Raw genomic sequence first — 15,627 nt, forward strand, 5'->3', positions numbered from 1 at the left:
ACCGCCTGCCAGATCAAAGCCGTTGAGGGTGCAGAGCGCTCCTCAGGGCTAGAACATTAGAATGCTACCCACCGTGAAGTAATCCAGTCATCAGCTTCTTACATATGCAGCCTTCTGACTCATAAAAATATCACCTCACACACTTCCTCAGGAGCCTGCTGCCAAGGGAGCAGAGGCTACGGCTTTGGGGCTGACAGAAAGACGTGGCAGGGAGAAGGCAGGGCGTTGAGACGGGCATCTGTCGTCCCCAGCAGGTCTCCCCCTTGGCAGAGAATCCTTGAATCTGCTCTACTTGGTGCCATGCAAATGAGGTGCTGATGAGGTCACCGCATTCTGCCGGATTATTATCTCTGACATTTTATTCATAATAATTATAGAGCCTTTCCACCTTCAAAGTGCTTTGCAAACAATAATTAATTAATTAACGCTCATAACACCCTGGCGAGGTAGCTTAGTATTATTAATTTATCTCCACAGTATATTATTATCCACGTTTCCTCCCTCCCCACACACGCACACAAACGACCGTTGTCGAGCTTCTGTGCTGGGTTTCCAGTCCTTTCTGGGCCAGTCCTCGTCATTTCCTACTCGGTCTTCTGCCCCGCTCAGCAGTGAGATGCAGACAAACGTCCCGTTAGATGTCAGACCAAGATGGCTACAGACAATCACCCCGCTGGTCCTGACGTTGAGTTGAGGTCATGGATTTTGTCTCTCTCCTGTCCCAGCATCTGTTATTAATGCGATTCTTCCCTCCCTGCCCCCACCGCCTTGCCTGTGTTTCCACCTTGTTCCTACCATATTTCTTCCACCTCCAACTTCGTGTTTGTATGACTATAGTATAAATGTCATCTCTAATCCCCATTCTTGATCTTCTCTTGGCCTTTGTGCGTCCTGTCTCTACAGTCCACCTACCAATCGGCTCCCCATCCATCCTTCTAGTTATTCGGTTTTAAATTATGTAAATCAGACTTCTCTGAGGGGTGCTTCTGGGAAGGCTGCCTGTTAACTCCTTCTCCTCGCCCCAGCTCCTCATTTGTCATCTCATTTTCTTCCGGAGTGGGGGGTGGGGGGGCATATAGTCCTCTCCCTGTCCAATCCTGCCGGCCCTCAGCCCATCCTTTTATTTATATGTTGGTTCCACGCTAGGCAACCAGCGCCCGATGCAGGCAGGGGAGACCCAGGTGAATTGGGACCCAGGCTCCACCCATCCTCAAAGAAAGTAGGATAAAGCAAGACCACAGGAGGATCTGAGAAGCTCTGTGGGAATCCAAGGTGGTGATTAGTTATAATTCTGCCTAAGAGTAGGAAGAGGGGAGGCGGCATAGAAATTGCCACAGAAGTGAGGGCATTTGAAGGCTGAGTGGGATGGGTGTTGCAAAGAAAGAGGGAAAGGTCATCCCGGGCATCAGGAACCGTGGGAACAAGGGGATGTGTCATGGACTTGGATTACTCAGCCTCTGATTTCACCTGGAAACTTCTGTAGGCAGGCACCTCACTACCACCCGGGAACGAAGAGGAAGGGAAGGGGGGAGGAGAGAGGAACACCACAAGCATAGAAGGAGGGCAATGTTTCAACCGAAGATTTCATAGGGAGAGCGAGCGGGGACACCTCATCTCTCGGGATATCTCCCCTCAACATTTCAGTCCTCCCTCCGAAGTCCACTGAGAATCATCCCAGATTGTTCCTTCCCTGGACGGCACAGCCTCTGGCGTCCACATCCCTGGCCCTGCCAATTTCCCCAGGCCCGTTACACACTCCCTTTCGCAACCCAGAGGTATTTTGTGTATCGCTCTTCCTCTGCTCTGGGTCCTCTCTCACTCTCTCACCTCAGCTGTCTTCTGGGGTACAGATGCCCTACAAGCACGAGCGAGCTGCAAGTACTCAGATCGTAGCAGATTGGGAGGAATAATTATTAATATCAAATAATTTTGTCCTACGACAAATAATTATCTTTTAGTCACATCTGGGGAATTGCAAATTGTCTGGTATGACATCATGTGTGGCTAACAAGTGCGTATGCACGCAAGCATGTATGTGTGTGTGTGTGTGTGTGTGTGTGTGTGTAAAGGACAGTGATTTTCAAATATCAGGCTAAAAAGTTTGGTTGGTTTCTTCAGGCAATGAGGACAGTATTTGTTCCGAAGGCTGCCAGACAAAGGGCCACAAACTGGGGAGGTGGGAGGGAGTTTCATGCAATTGAAAGTATTGTCTCACAATTCTGGAGGCTTGATTTTAGAAGTCCAAAATCAAGGTGTCAGAGGATTGGCTCCTTCCGGGGCCTGTGAGGGAGAACCCGTCCCATGTCTCTCTCCTGGCTGCTGGTGAAGGCTGGTGATCTTCGGCCTCCCTCGGCTTATAGACACGTCACTCTGATCTCTGCCTCCACTTTACGTGGTGTTCACTCTGGGTCCCTGTGTCTCCATATGCCCACCTTCTTCTTTTTTTTTTTTTTAATTCGTTTAATGTTTATTTGTTTTTGAGAGAGAGAGACAGAGACAGGGGAGGGACAGAGAGAGAGCAGGACACAGAATCCGAAGCTGTCAGCCCAGAGCCCAATGCAGGGCTCGAACCCACTAAGCTCATGACCTAAGCTGAAGTCAGACACCTAACGGACCTAACAGCTGAGCCACCCAGGCGCCCCTCGGTATGCCCACCTTCTTATAAGGACACCAGCTATATTGGATGCTCCAACATGACCTTGTCTTAACTAATTCCATCTGCAACAACCTCATTTCCAAGTATGGTCCCCCTCTGAGGTTCTAGAGCTTGTGGCCTCAATGTATCTTTTCAAGGGGTCACACTTGAACCCATAACAAGAATTGATAGCAGGTTGTTAGGTCAGGCAGTCACCTGACTAGATCCACGTCCAGTTAGAAAGGCAGCAGTCATGTAGGGGGCAGATGAGATGTGAGAGACAACCAAGAGAACTGAAGGGCAGTCAGGCCCACTACTTGGGCCAACCCCCAAGGCAGACCCCACCTCATCTCCTCCATGCCACCCCACAGGGGTCAAGCTCCAAATGTTGTCACAGTAAGAGTGGCCGTTAGCATTTATTTTGCGTTAACTGTTTACCAGGCACTGTGCTTTATCCCTATGAGCAGCATCTCATTTAATGCCCCAAATTACTTTTTGAGGTACGTGCTTACTTCACAATTATACAACACCATCTCCGTGCCAGGCACTGTTCCAAGTGCTTTTCAAATGTTGACTCATTCAATCCTCCATGGAAAAAGATTTCTAGACCCAAGATGGAGGTGCTCCTGCCGGGGGTGCCGTGTCAGCAAACAGAAGCTTAGCCTAGAGAATGCTGTCCCTGTTAATGCTGTGCTTGGCCAGAAAGGCAGTATCCCCTAGGAGGGCTGGTTCCTAGGGGCACATGGACCCCAGTGTTTATAGCAGCACTTTCAACAATAGCCAAATTATGGAAAGAGCCCAAGCGTCCATCAACTGACAAATGGATAAAGAAGATGTGGGTTATCTATACAATGGAATACTACTTGGCAATGAGAAAGAATAAAATCATGTCATTTGCAGCAACGTGGGTGGAACTGGAGTGTATTAGGCTGAGTGAAATAAGTCAGGCAGAGAAAGACAGATATAATGTTTTCACTCCTATGTGGAATCTGAGAAACTTCACAGAAGTCCATGGGGGAAGGGAGGAGTCAAAAATAGTTTCAAATAGAGAGGGAGGCAAACCATAAGAGACTCTTAAATACAGAGAACAAACTGAGGGTTGATGGGGAGGGCAGGGGAGATGGGGGAGGGGGAAAAAAGATGATGGGCACTGAGGAGGGCACTTGTTGGGACGAGCACTGGGCGTCGTATGTAAGCGATGAATCATAGGAATCTACTCCTGAAGCCAAGAGCATATTGTATACACTGTATGTTAGCTAGCTTGACAATACATCATTTAAAAAAGAAAGGAAGAAAGAAAGAAAGAAAGAAAAGAAATGCAGAACCCCCATCCCACCTGCCAATCCCCAAACGCCAAGTCTTCTCACCCCAAGTGAGGTTGCCTATGTGGCCTCAGCCAATCAGGTATTTTCTATTTTTCTCTTCCTCATTCTTGATCGTTCATCAGTAAAAGCTTCCTGCCTTCCGCCCCATTTTGGAGTAAAGCAAAAGGAGATTGTCCAGTTCATGAAGTGTTAAATCAAGTTTATTTCTGCCACTTAAATTGTCTTTATTTATTTTTTAATTTATTTAGAGTGCATGTGAGTGGGAGAGAGGGAGAGAGACAGGGAGAGAGAGAGAGTCCCAAGAAGGCTCCATGCTGTCAGCGCAGAGCCCAACACAGGGCTCGATCTCACAGACCCTGATATCATCCCCCGAGTTGAAATCAAGAGTAAGATGCTTAACCACCTGAGCCACCGAGGTGGCCCCTAAATTGTCTTTTAACCATTTTAAAACACCTTCCTAACAGTCCAGGGAGGTAAGACTCTCCGCGCTCCTGCTGCAGACATGGCCACAGGACAGAAAACTTATCTGCGTCTTGAACCCAGGCAGCGAGTGTGTGGGGCCTTCCCCGGCCCTGGGAAAGCACCCTTCTGCCCACAAGGAGGCACAGACAGCCCCAGCCAGGCAGAAATCGGCCACCAGGGGGAACGTGGGCCGATGCAGTAGGTACAACAGAGAGACGGTTCTGTGGGCCCAGGGGCGTGGGAAGGAGACCCACAGAAGTCATGGAGGAAGTGGGGCAGGGGGCTTGGGAAGGGCCTGTCTGTGATGCCAGTTCTTTCCATCCACTGAGGTGGTAACAACAGCAAAGACTCTTAAAATGGCAAATATGGCCAAGCACATGGGGGATGAGGTGACAGATGGCCCAGTCGCCGGGGAGGTGTGAGTAGAGGGGAGAGTTGCTCACCGTCCTGATCCCAGGGAGCTGGGTGAGCAAGGGCTCAGGCGACGGACAGGACCTGCCTTCTCTTCTGCCATCACAGCGAAAGGGGGGAGGCAGGGGGGAAGGCAGTGTCCTGCCTCTGCACTCCACTCCATCCTCCACACAGCAGCCTGGGCCATCTTTCCAGAACAGTCTGATTATGTCACCCTGACAACAACATGTAATGGCTCCCATCACCTACCAGATAAACTCTAAACTAGGCAAATTCCTCCCTTGGTCCTCCATTCTTTTTTTTTTTTAAGTTTATGCATTTCTTTTGAGAGACAGTGAGCAGGGGAGGGACAGAGAGAGGGACAGACAGAATCCCAAGCAGGTTCCCCACTATCAGTGCAGAGCCTGACACGGGGCTCAAACTCACAAACCAAGAGTCGAACTTCGGGTTCAGATTTTGGGCAAACGCCAGCGGGAGCCGTCGGTGCGCTTGAGACAGGGATTGAGACCACGGTGCTTTGGGTTCAAGATCTGCTGCTACAAAAACTCTCTGGGTAACCTGAGCGAGATGGCAAAGTGGGAAAAAGGGGCCAGGAGGCTTTTGAGAAAGAATTCACCCGAAGGCTTGGGCAAATTCACCAAAGGCTAAGAGTAAAGAGGATTGTAGTCCTGAGTCTGCACGGAGGCTGCCCGCACAAGTGTGTGTCTGGATCCCTCCCACACGTATCCTCCCAGGAAGGAGACTCAGGACTTGAGGACCCCGGTCAGGATCCCACCAGCAGCCGTTGATGCTTCTGGTGAGCTTGAGCCCAACTTCGGTTGTGCCCTGCTTCTCTCTCTCTCTCTCTCTCCTTCTGCCCCTCCTGGTATTCTCTCTCTCTCTGCCTCTCCCTCACTATGTTCTCTCTGAAGAAGAAGAAGAAGAAGAAGAAGAAGAAGAAGAAGAAGAAGAAGAANGAAGGGAAGGGAAGGGAAAGAGAAAAACAGCTCTTGGGGCGCCCGGGTGGCTGAGTCAGTTAAGCATCCAACTCTTGGTTTCGGCTCAAGTCATGATCACATGGTGTGTGAGTTTGAGCCCGTGTTGGGTTCTGTGTAGACAGCACTGAGCCTGTTTGGGATTCTTTCTCTCCCTCTCTCTGCCCTTCCCCTACTTGTGCGCTCTCTCGCTCTCTCTCTCTCTCTCCCTCAAAATAAATAAACTTTAAAAAATTTTTAAAAACAAAAAAGAAAATCTGAATCTACTAAACAACCTCCCAGACCCCCCGATCCTCTTTACCCCAGTGCCTGGCAACCACCATTCTACCTTCCGTCTGTAGGAATTAGACTTCGTGGGCATCTCCAACCCCCGCTTTCTATTGTGCCATGTCCTCTCAGTATCCAAGTCTACTACTCCAGCATGCAGAATGTTTTCATTTTCAACCATCTTAGTCCCCTCTGAGCTCCCGTCCTGCTGGGGGTGGGGTCGAAATTCTAGCACCGTCTTTACCTGTGATCTCTGGGGAATTTGCCAGTGGCCGGGCCTGCTCCATCAGCAGAACACTGGGGAGCCCCTCCACCCACCAGTCCCCAGAGTCCTCCACTGTCCCCACCCATATGGACCTCCAGGGCCGGTGGCTCCTCCACCTTGAGGACTCACTGGAGGAGTTTGGGGTGAGGCTGGGGTCCCCTGTGCCTTACTGGTCTCTATAGATCTCCGACACCACACCTTCGTGATCTTTCCACGTCTCCTGGCTTCTCTGCCTTCTTCCCTCTCTTTCATCACGCTCAAAGCCCTCTGTCACCCGCCTCTGGCCTTTAGAGTCATCTCCCTCTCTCCTCTGGATGCCCTCAAAGGCCTCCCCTCTCCCCTCGGCCCCTGGGACCCCAGCATCCTTGCTTCAAAGAGCTTGGGAGTTTTACAAAAGCCTTTGACTTCAAGCAGCTTCTGTTTTCTGCCCTAGAAATATCCCGAGGCAAGGACAGGCAAAGAGCCAATCTACCTGTTGACCTGAGGGAACATAAAAATGGAGCAAAATACAAAACAATCGCTCCAAGGATCATTTGCCATAGTTATATATCTTCATATTTCCTCCCTATTAGACTTAACCTCCCTTTAGAACTAATCGTCTCCTCTCTGTATCCCTACCGTCTTTATAGCCAGAGGAGCCCCTCGATAACCTTGTGAACATAGATGAATAACTTCCACTGACTTGGGATTTTCCAGCCCCGGACTTCTCTGCCCTGAATATGCACACAGGTGCCCCAAAGGCCTAGTCTCGGGCTCAGGTAAGGGATCTACGGGTATCATCCCCCGACCTACGACATTTACTTCATCCTTGGCTTTCACCAGCTAAAAAGGTAGACACAATGCAAGATTATAAAATAATAGAAAAATGCATCTTATTTCAAAACCGTGGTATGCTGGGAGAGAGGGAGGGCAGAGAAGCCATATGACGGCCTCCTTCCAGGAGGCGCCTCAAAATCGCAGCTCCCGCAGGGCAGCTGGTCTCTGCCCCCTGGTACCCACAGAGGAAACAGAATCTACCAGGTTCTAGCTACAGAACCCTGCTCAGGGAAACGAGTCCTGAGAGAAAGAGGAGAGAATAAGGGACTAGACATGGGATTTCATGTTGAAACTGGACCAGACCTGGACACACGGGGACACCAGGTTACCCCTCAGCTGTTGATGACCTGTTGCTGGCTCTGCCCTGTTGGGAGCCTGGGAAAACACCATCTTCTGGAACCTTGGTCAGCTCTGATGTAAAGAAAAGCTACACGGCATTGCCAGTCTCCTAGCAAATCTCAGCACCGACTGTGGTGCGGCATCCAGACCGCCTCTCTGGTCCGGCCATCTGGAATGGCCGGCTCTATTAACTGACCCCGATTCATCCTCCTCTATTTACTTCAAAGGACGCCCCATGAGGGAAAGAGACAAAAGCCATCAAGGGGACTTGGGGAGGGTGGGGAAGGAGGGGACTGGCTAAATAATTAGCCCTCCAACCTTCAAAGTACTTTATAATCATTAATTAATCCACCCAACTGGGATCTGCGGGCAGATGGACGCCCCCCCCCCGCCACACCCATTGCAGGAGGGGCCTGGGGGCTGGGTCAAGGCCAGTGGGAGCCGTCGATGCACAGAGATTAAGACCACAGATGACAGAGATTAAGACCGCAGTGCTTTGGGTTCAAGATCTGCTGCTACGAAAACTCTCTGGGTAACCTGAGCGAGGACCAGGAGGCTCCTGAGAAAGAAAAGCAAATTCACGGAAGGCCACGCATCAAGGAGGCTGTGGCCCTGAGTCTGCATGAAGGCTGCCCCCACCTGAATCCATCCAGGAAGGAGACTCTCGGAACTTGAGGACCCAGGTCAGGATCCCGCCAGCAGCCGTAACAGCAGGTAGCACCCCTGAAGACACCCAGGAAATACGTCCGGGACAGACAGAGGGGCTCAAAAAACAAGTCTCAAGGGGCGCCTGGGTGGCTTAGTCAGTTAAGCATCCGACTTTCGCTTAGGTCATGATCTCGCGGTTCGTGGGTTCAAGCCCCGTGTTGGGCTCTGTGCTGACTGCCAGCTCAGAGCCTGGAGCCTGTTTCAGTCTGTGACTCCCTCTCTCTCTGACCCTCCCCTGCTCACGCTGTCTCTCTCTCTCTCTCTCCTAAGAAATAAATAAAACATTAAAAAAAAAAAGTCTCAGGCAGACCTGCTCTGCGCCTCCACTGTGGATCCCGCCGCAGGTGAGTTTATCTTGGGGGTAGAGGAGGGCGACATTCATTGTTCTGTCTGCCTTTACCCCGGGTGGCCCATCTGTCACCAGGCGGTTCTTGCGGTACGACCGACTAAAACAAGGTTGTGGTTAGTATCTCTTGCCCACAGATGAGCTCCCCACTTCCAAATTCTTTATTTCCACTTATGCTTAGAAAGGGAAACGGGTGGTGATATTGAGAGGCCGGGAATGCCTGGGGCTCGGGCTTGCGTACCTCAAACTCAGTTTCCACGACTTAACGTGGTTTGGATGTAAGGATAGTGACTCATGCTAACAAAACTTATAAGAGACTGATGTGTAACATCAAAATGAATTATTCTTACAATTACCGTCATTACTGAGCACCTGCTGTGGGTTAGGCATTCTGCAGTGTGCGTTTCCGTCTGACATAGTATTTTCCTTATACTTCACAGTAACCCTAAGAGACGGGGATTCTCTCCATCACCACCATCACCGCCGCCCCCCCCCCTTCACAAGCAGATGCCGGAACCCTGTGACTGCAGGAACTTGTTCTAGGTTTCACATATCGTAAATGGAAGAGCTGGTTTTCCGATTCACAAAGGACTCCCATGTTCGTGTTCTGACCACGCCTCTCCGTGGCCGAGTGTTAAGTGCCAAGCAAAGAGATGCCCATGTCACCTTGTTGTCACTTCTGCCCACAGGCTCTGCGGGAAGTCTGGTTTTCAGAAAGTCGGTCGCAGTCAATGAAATCAGAAAAGGGAGAGCACTGTGATTTACGAAGGTCAAGGCTCCTTCTGTTGCCATGGTCTTCTCTGCAGCTGGGCATACGTGCCGGGCCACCCCCACAGAGCACCACCCCCTCCCGGCTCGGGGCATCCTGGCCAGGCTCCCATTTCTGTTCAGCTGCCACCAAGTTGTCCCCTGCTCTGAGCGACCCTTCGCCAACATGGCCTCGTGCAGGCTTCTGTCTCTTTGCAAATTGGAAGAGTCCTTGCAAATCTGTGGTTTCCAAATTAATCTGTGTTAAAAATGAGGGAGATACTGTACGATCCTGTCACGTAGGGGTATTTAGAATAGGTAGATTCTCAAGAGACGCGAAACAGAATCGTGGTCACCAGGGGCCGGGGGTGGGCAGAGAGGAGTGATTGTTTAATGAGCATGGCATTTCGGTTTTGGAAAATGAAAACATTCTGGACATAGTGCTGGTGGTGACGCAACATTGTGAGTTAAGTGCCGCGTAACTGTCACTTAAAAATCGTTAAGAGTCTCTCATGGTTCCCCTTCTTCTCCCGCTTCATCTTCTGTTAAACCAACTTGACAATAAACTATAAAAAAATAAAAACAATAAGAATAAAATAAAAAGTAGAACTGGGAAAAAAATAATAAATACATGTTAAAACCTCCCCCCCAAAAATAAAAATAAAAATAAAAATCGTTAAAATGGCGGGGCTCCTGGGTGGCTCAGCTGGTTGGGCTTCTGACTCTTGTTTCTGCTCAGGTCATGATCTTGCAGTTTGGGAGTTCAAGCTCTGCATCCTGCTTGGGACTCTCTCTCCCTCTCTCTCTCTCTGCCCCTCCCCTGCTCACTCTCTCTATCTCTCTCAAAATAAATACATAAACTTAAAAAAATGTTTTTAAATGGTTAACATTTTAAATTTTACCGTGGATATGTTTTATCACAAGGAAAACATCTTTTTTCTTAAATGAGAAGGAGGCTGCTCACCCCGTGAAAAGTCTCCCCCAAACTGAGGCAATCAGGCGCCCCTGTGCCCAAACATAGGTGACTGGCCCCCCTATGCTCTCTGGGAGGAGCTACCCTCTTTCCCAGGGATGGAAGACAGGACCAGGCCGGGCACAGGGCGAGAGAAGTGGGGGCTCATATGGGACTCCCAAGGCCCCCACTGCATCTACGGGACCGGCTTGCACCTCGGCCCTCTTTCCGGAGCCACAAGCCTCCATCTCCTCAGCTCGGCCATCGGGCCTTGGAAGCGGTCAGGGCGCTGCACTTGGCTACCTTGTGTTTCCAGAAACGTCTGCAATCCTGCTTCCATTCCCACTATCTTGCTTTCAGAAAACTCCAAGTTCCCTACCCGAAATTTGCAAACAGGTAAGTCACCGCTGCACTTCCTTAGGGTTCTTTCTGGGGGGAAAAATGAGCCTCTCTTCTACTCAAGATCTAACACTACATGATTTAAGAGACTACGCCACACTCCACTTCTCAAGAGCACTCACCTTTCCTCGAGGCAGAGGTACCGACAGGAGCCCAGGGCCCCAGGACGGGGTGCCTATGGCCTATTCCAGCCCAGAGAGACAGCAGCCACCCTCTCCCCCTCCCACAGCAGGCAGAGACCCGACAAGAACCCAGCCTTGGGTCATCTGCAGACTCTGACCTTCCTGGGACTTGGGGGGTGGGGGGCAAGGAGTGGGGATGGGGCAGGGCNCCAGTGGCCGGGGGCTGCGGGGGGCTGCAGTGCGCCCCTCCGCCTCGGGTCTCCCGCCGCCTGCCGTCTAGCGCTCCCGAGAGTGTGGTTTATGACTAGAGCTGTCGGCTGGAGAGACGCATTTTAAAATTCATGACCTTTCCCATCAGGGTTCAGGACCGGATCAGACTCCCAAGATGAAAGCTTAGTTTATTCTTTCACGGGTCCTGCGGGCCCCTCCCACCTGCTACGGCCACCCCTTCCTCCGCTTCCTCCCCCAGCTTTCCTTCCCCGTTGTCACCCGGATCTTTTGCACGTGTCCCAGCTTTAATCCCCCTCCCCCCACCCCCCACGAACCAAAGCAAAATGAAAATTCTCCGGTGTCCAAACGGAGCGTGCAATGGGGTTCGCAATGCACGCGTGGCTATCAAAGGTCTCTCGCTCCATCGGGTGGGGAGGGCGCGGCTGGCCGGTGGAGATAGAGCAGAGCCTTGGCCGCAGAGAGGGTCCGGCGGGAGGGGGCTCATTTTTCCAGAAAAGGCGTTTGCTGGGGGGCCATCCACCTGAGGGCTGGGCGGAGAAGGGAGGGGTGCAACCCGGCCAGGCAGACAGGCTGGCAGCCGCGGGCCGCAGACCTTGCCAAGGAAAATTAAAGAGCATTATGTTTGCTTCCTGCCACCAGTATAAACAACAACAAAAATTTCCTGGGTGGAATTCTTGCCTGTCCTTTCGGCTGTCCTCAGCCGCCCCTTCCGTGCAGTATTTCCCCTCTGGGGCCTCTACTGAGGCCGTCCCTGGGAGGCAGTGCCCAGGATCCTAATTTATCCCTGCGAAACAGGATACATAAATCTCCTCCCAGACGCGCAGGAGGCGCGCGGACTTTACTGCAGCCGCAGGAAGCAAGTGGAAGAGAACTCAGACCGGCTGGCTGCCGGAGGCTTGGTCCGCTAACAGAAATGACCTGTCTGAACCAAAGCCAGAGAGAGCTCGTGCATTTTGGGGGAGGAAGAATAGGTAATATGTAGCTGGAACTTACCTGTGCCCGGCAAGTTCCAAGCTCTCTATCTATCTATCTATCTATCTATCATCTATCTATCTATCTATCAGCTCATTGATACCTCACTTCAACCTTATGGAGATAGATCTTATTAGCCCCATGTGCTGGCTAATGCCATGTGTCAACTCAGCTAGGTCACAGGACCCAGATATGTGGCCAAACACCAGTCTAGATATCGCTAGGAAGGTACTTTTTAGGTGAGATTTGCATTTAAATCACTAGACATTGAGTAAAAGGGATTATCCTTTATAACGTGGGTGTGCCTTGTGCAATCAGTGGAAGGTCTTAAGAAAAAAGAAAAAAAAGACTGAGGTCCCCCAAGGAAAAGGAATGTCTGCCTCTAGGCTCCCTTCAAACTCCAGCTGCAACATGAGCTTTTCCCTGGCTCTCCAGCCTTTTAGATTTATCAGCATCTGTTATCACTGGAATCAATTCCTTAAAACAAATGTACTTAGATACATACAAATAGTGTGTAATTTATATATGTACACACACACACACACACACACATCCTATCTGTTCCCTTTCTCTGAGAAGCCTGCCTAATATACCCCTCTTTACAGATGAAGAAACTGAGGCACAGGAAACTTAGTTCCCTGGCCCAAGGCCTCAAGGCCAGTAAGTGGTGCAGGCAGGATAGCCTTGAGATTCTGAATCAGAATCTGCTTACCTCCCCCAGACACTCACACACAGGAAGTCCTAGCCCATCATCAGTGAGCCCAAGAGGCGGGGGCGAAGTGTAGTGGAAAATATATTCCAGGAAAACTTAGCCGGGCCAGTGGATGCAGCCAGGTCAGAGTCTAAACTCCACGAGGGTCGTTTTCAACCCTGGCTTCAGTCTGATGTCTGTGACTTTGCGTGTGTGATTTACGTCTCTCTGGGCCTCCATTCTCCCGATCCGCAAAGTACCCTAAAAACGTCACCAGGTTATTGCGGGATTAAATGGGATAATTTTGTGTGCAAATAGTTATTCCCCGGTCTGCGAGTGAAATCATGTTCTAAGCCCTCAGCGGCTTAATTTACTAGAGGCTTCTATACAATTATCTCCCAGAGTTTTTCAGTTCCTCAAACACCGTTTGACAGGAGTCCATCTCAGGGGCAGGGGCCCTGCTGGCAGAGATCGCTCCCACCGAATTATCACCGCTACGCCTCCTGTGGGCACAGGCCGCGTCCCAGAGTGGGGGTCTGCTGTCCCACACAGCTGGGCTTGCTGCCGGGCCATCTGGACCTCTTGGACCCCTCTCGCTCCTGGGGACTGTTCATCTAGGGCCCTCCCTCACTGTCCCCATCTCCAGCCACCAATCTACCACCTCTGTCTCTCTCTGCTCAAAGCCTGATGGGGAGTGAACAGGGCTCCTCTGTTTCTCTCTCAGAGGAAATAAGCATGTACGTTCTCCCCCAGAAAAACAAGGGCACCCAAAAGGCTGTGCAGTGGGAAGATACTTCCCCAGCAACAACTCTGGTCGGCCGACCCAAAGAACCAGGAACCTAGTTTAGACGAGTTAGTTGGCTTCTAGGTTTTGTTTTCATTGTTCCTTCTGATATATGTTGGGGACCATTCAAGTGCTAGGGGCCACAGCAAAGTATTCGACCCACAATATCCAGTTTAATTCTCCCAACCCGTCTCTTGTGGTATCACTATTGTTTTTACAACACGAATGAGAAAGTCAGGGCTCAACGCGCCCTTGCCTCACACACAGTGACCGAGCCAAGATTCACACTGAGGCCCGTCTGACACTAGAATCGTCACCCTTACCCACCTTTATAATGGGCATGTCTCTCCATTTCCAAAAATTAGTGAGTTCTCGTTTCTGGAAGGCAAGCGACATTCTATCCCAGCTCTGCCTCTTAGAAAGCAAATGGCTTTGGACCAGTCACTTAGCCAAAGGACAGGAATAGAATAGAAGAAGCTAATGGTGTCTTGAAGCTCCAAACACTTCGAGTTCAGAGAATGAGTAGCCAAAGGGACTGAACGAATGCGTTTATACCAGATCCTGCTCAGCTAGTACTCGGCATCAGGGACATTTCTTAGAAATGGAAATAAAAAGAAAAATATTAGGTATACGCTACCTACCAGATTCACAAATTGTATTGCAAAATCTATTGTGTTCCTCTTTCTTCTCTGAATGGGAACATCTAGATCTAGGATATATGGTCATAACATCACCAGGATGGGAGTTAATCAGACTGGCCAAACAGATTTCCAGTTCCAAGAACCTTCTCTGAAGTCAGACTTGATAATGCTAATATTAAAATCCGCCCCCCACCTTCACCCAATAAGCGATATGGAAAAACATTTGTCTTTTGTGTTCCAAAATCAATGTTGAGAATCTCTTTTTTAAAATGCTGAGCATAATCACGGAGATAAGTATAACCAAAAACAGTCCAAGAGAAGAAAACCAAAGAGAGAAGGGGGAGAAATTTGATGTCACATCTTTCTCTTTGTCCTGGTCCCCTTTCCTTTGGCTCAGTGCCCTGTCTTTCATGAGTCCAGACTTAGAACCCATGGCAGATGAGGTCTCACCCTGTGTATGGTAAAGGTCCTTCCCGCAATATACAGGAAGGGAATTTGGGGGATGCTGGCGAGGCCATTGAAATCAGTTCACCTCCACATGCACATCGCTCCGCGTTTTCCTTACACCTAGGTGTTGGACATCCTTATCATAACTCAGTAAGGAGTTTATCATTTTGATCAGGCATGTGAGGCCATCAGTCTGAAGAGGCGCCTTGTCCCCTAGCAGGCTAGGGCACACACCGCAGAAATCTCATCTCTTTACTGTTTCATTTTTAACTCTTGTAATTCATTTGGGTGTTTACTTGCATATTGCAAATGCACACCAGAAGTGCTCTCCTGGAGCCCATCAAACTACAAAAGAGAGTAAACCTTCATTTGTTCTCTCTGCAAATATTTACCAGGGGCCCACCACACCGGAGGTGTCGATACAGAAGCAAAAAGACACGGCAGTGGGGGTCCTAAGGAACCACCCAGAGGATTCAACCCGGGGACCATCTCCACCCGATGGCTCCCCAGCACCCAGGTCAGGATGAGAAGCACCCCCTCAGAGTCCCAGGACCTTAGATCATCTGCATCCATGACCTGCATCTCCTGAGTGTTAATTGTCAGCTTGTTTGGGCAGACTGTCCTCGCTACAGCTCGAGTGGGACAGGTTCAAATAGGATGCATCTGACAGCCCTCTTGGACAAAAATTGTGATAATGATGACGATGAAGATGTTGCTGATGATATAGCCTCCCCCCCCCCAAAAAAAAAAGGAATCCCTTTTTCAGGATGGATTGCTTGCCTCTCTCCTTCTGTCCCAAATCTCTGGCCATACCTGCTTGCACACTTACACACTCAGCGCATGTCTGAGAACGTGCAGATGACACCAAGATGTCAGTTTCTCGAGGGGCGCTCCGCTCTCTGATTTCTACCGTCCTGCCTAATAGACTGCAGCCGTATCGAAATGAAAAATGAATAGGAAGTAGATCTTGCTGCTAAAACATATGTGTCAGAAAATCATTATAAGTATTAAATTACAGCGATAAAATGAACCAGAACTAATTTTGCAAATTAAGATCCAATAAATTTTTTCATGGCCCCTCCTTTTCTTCAAA

The sequence above is a fragment of the Crocuta crocuta genome, unplaced genomic scaffold, assembly GCF_008692635.1.
Source record: "Crocuta crocuta isolate KB4526 unplaced genomic scaffold, BGI_CrCroc_1.0 scaffold24, whole genome shotgun sequence".
Taxonomy (NCBI): domain Eukaryota; kingdom Metazoa; phylum Chordata; class Mammalia; order Carnivora; family Hyaenidae; genus Crocuta; species Crocuta crocuta.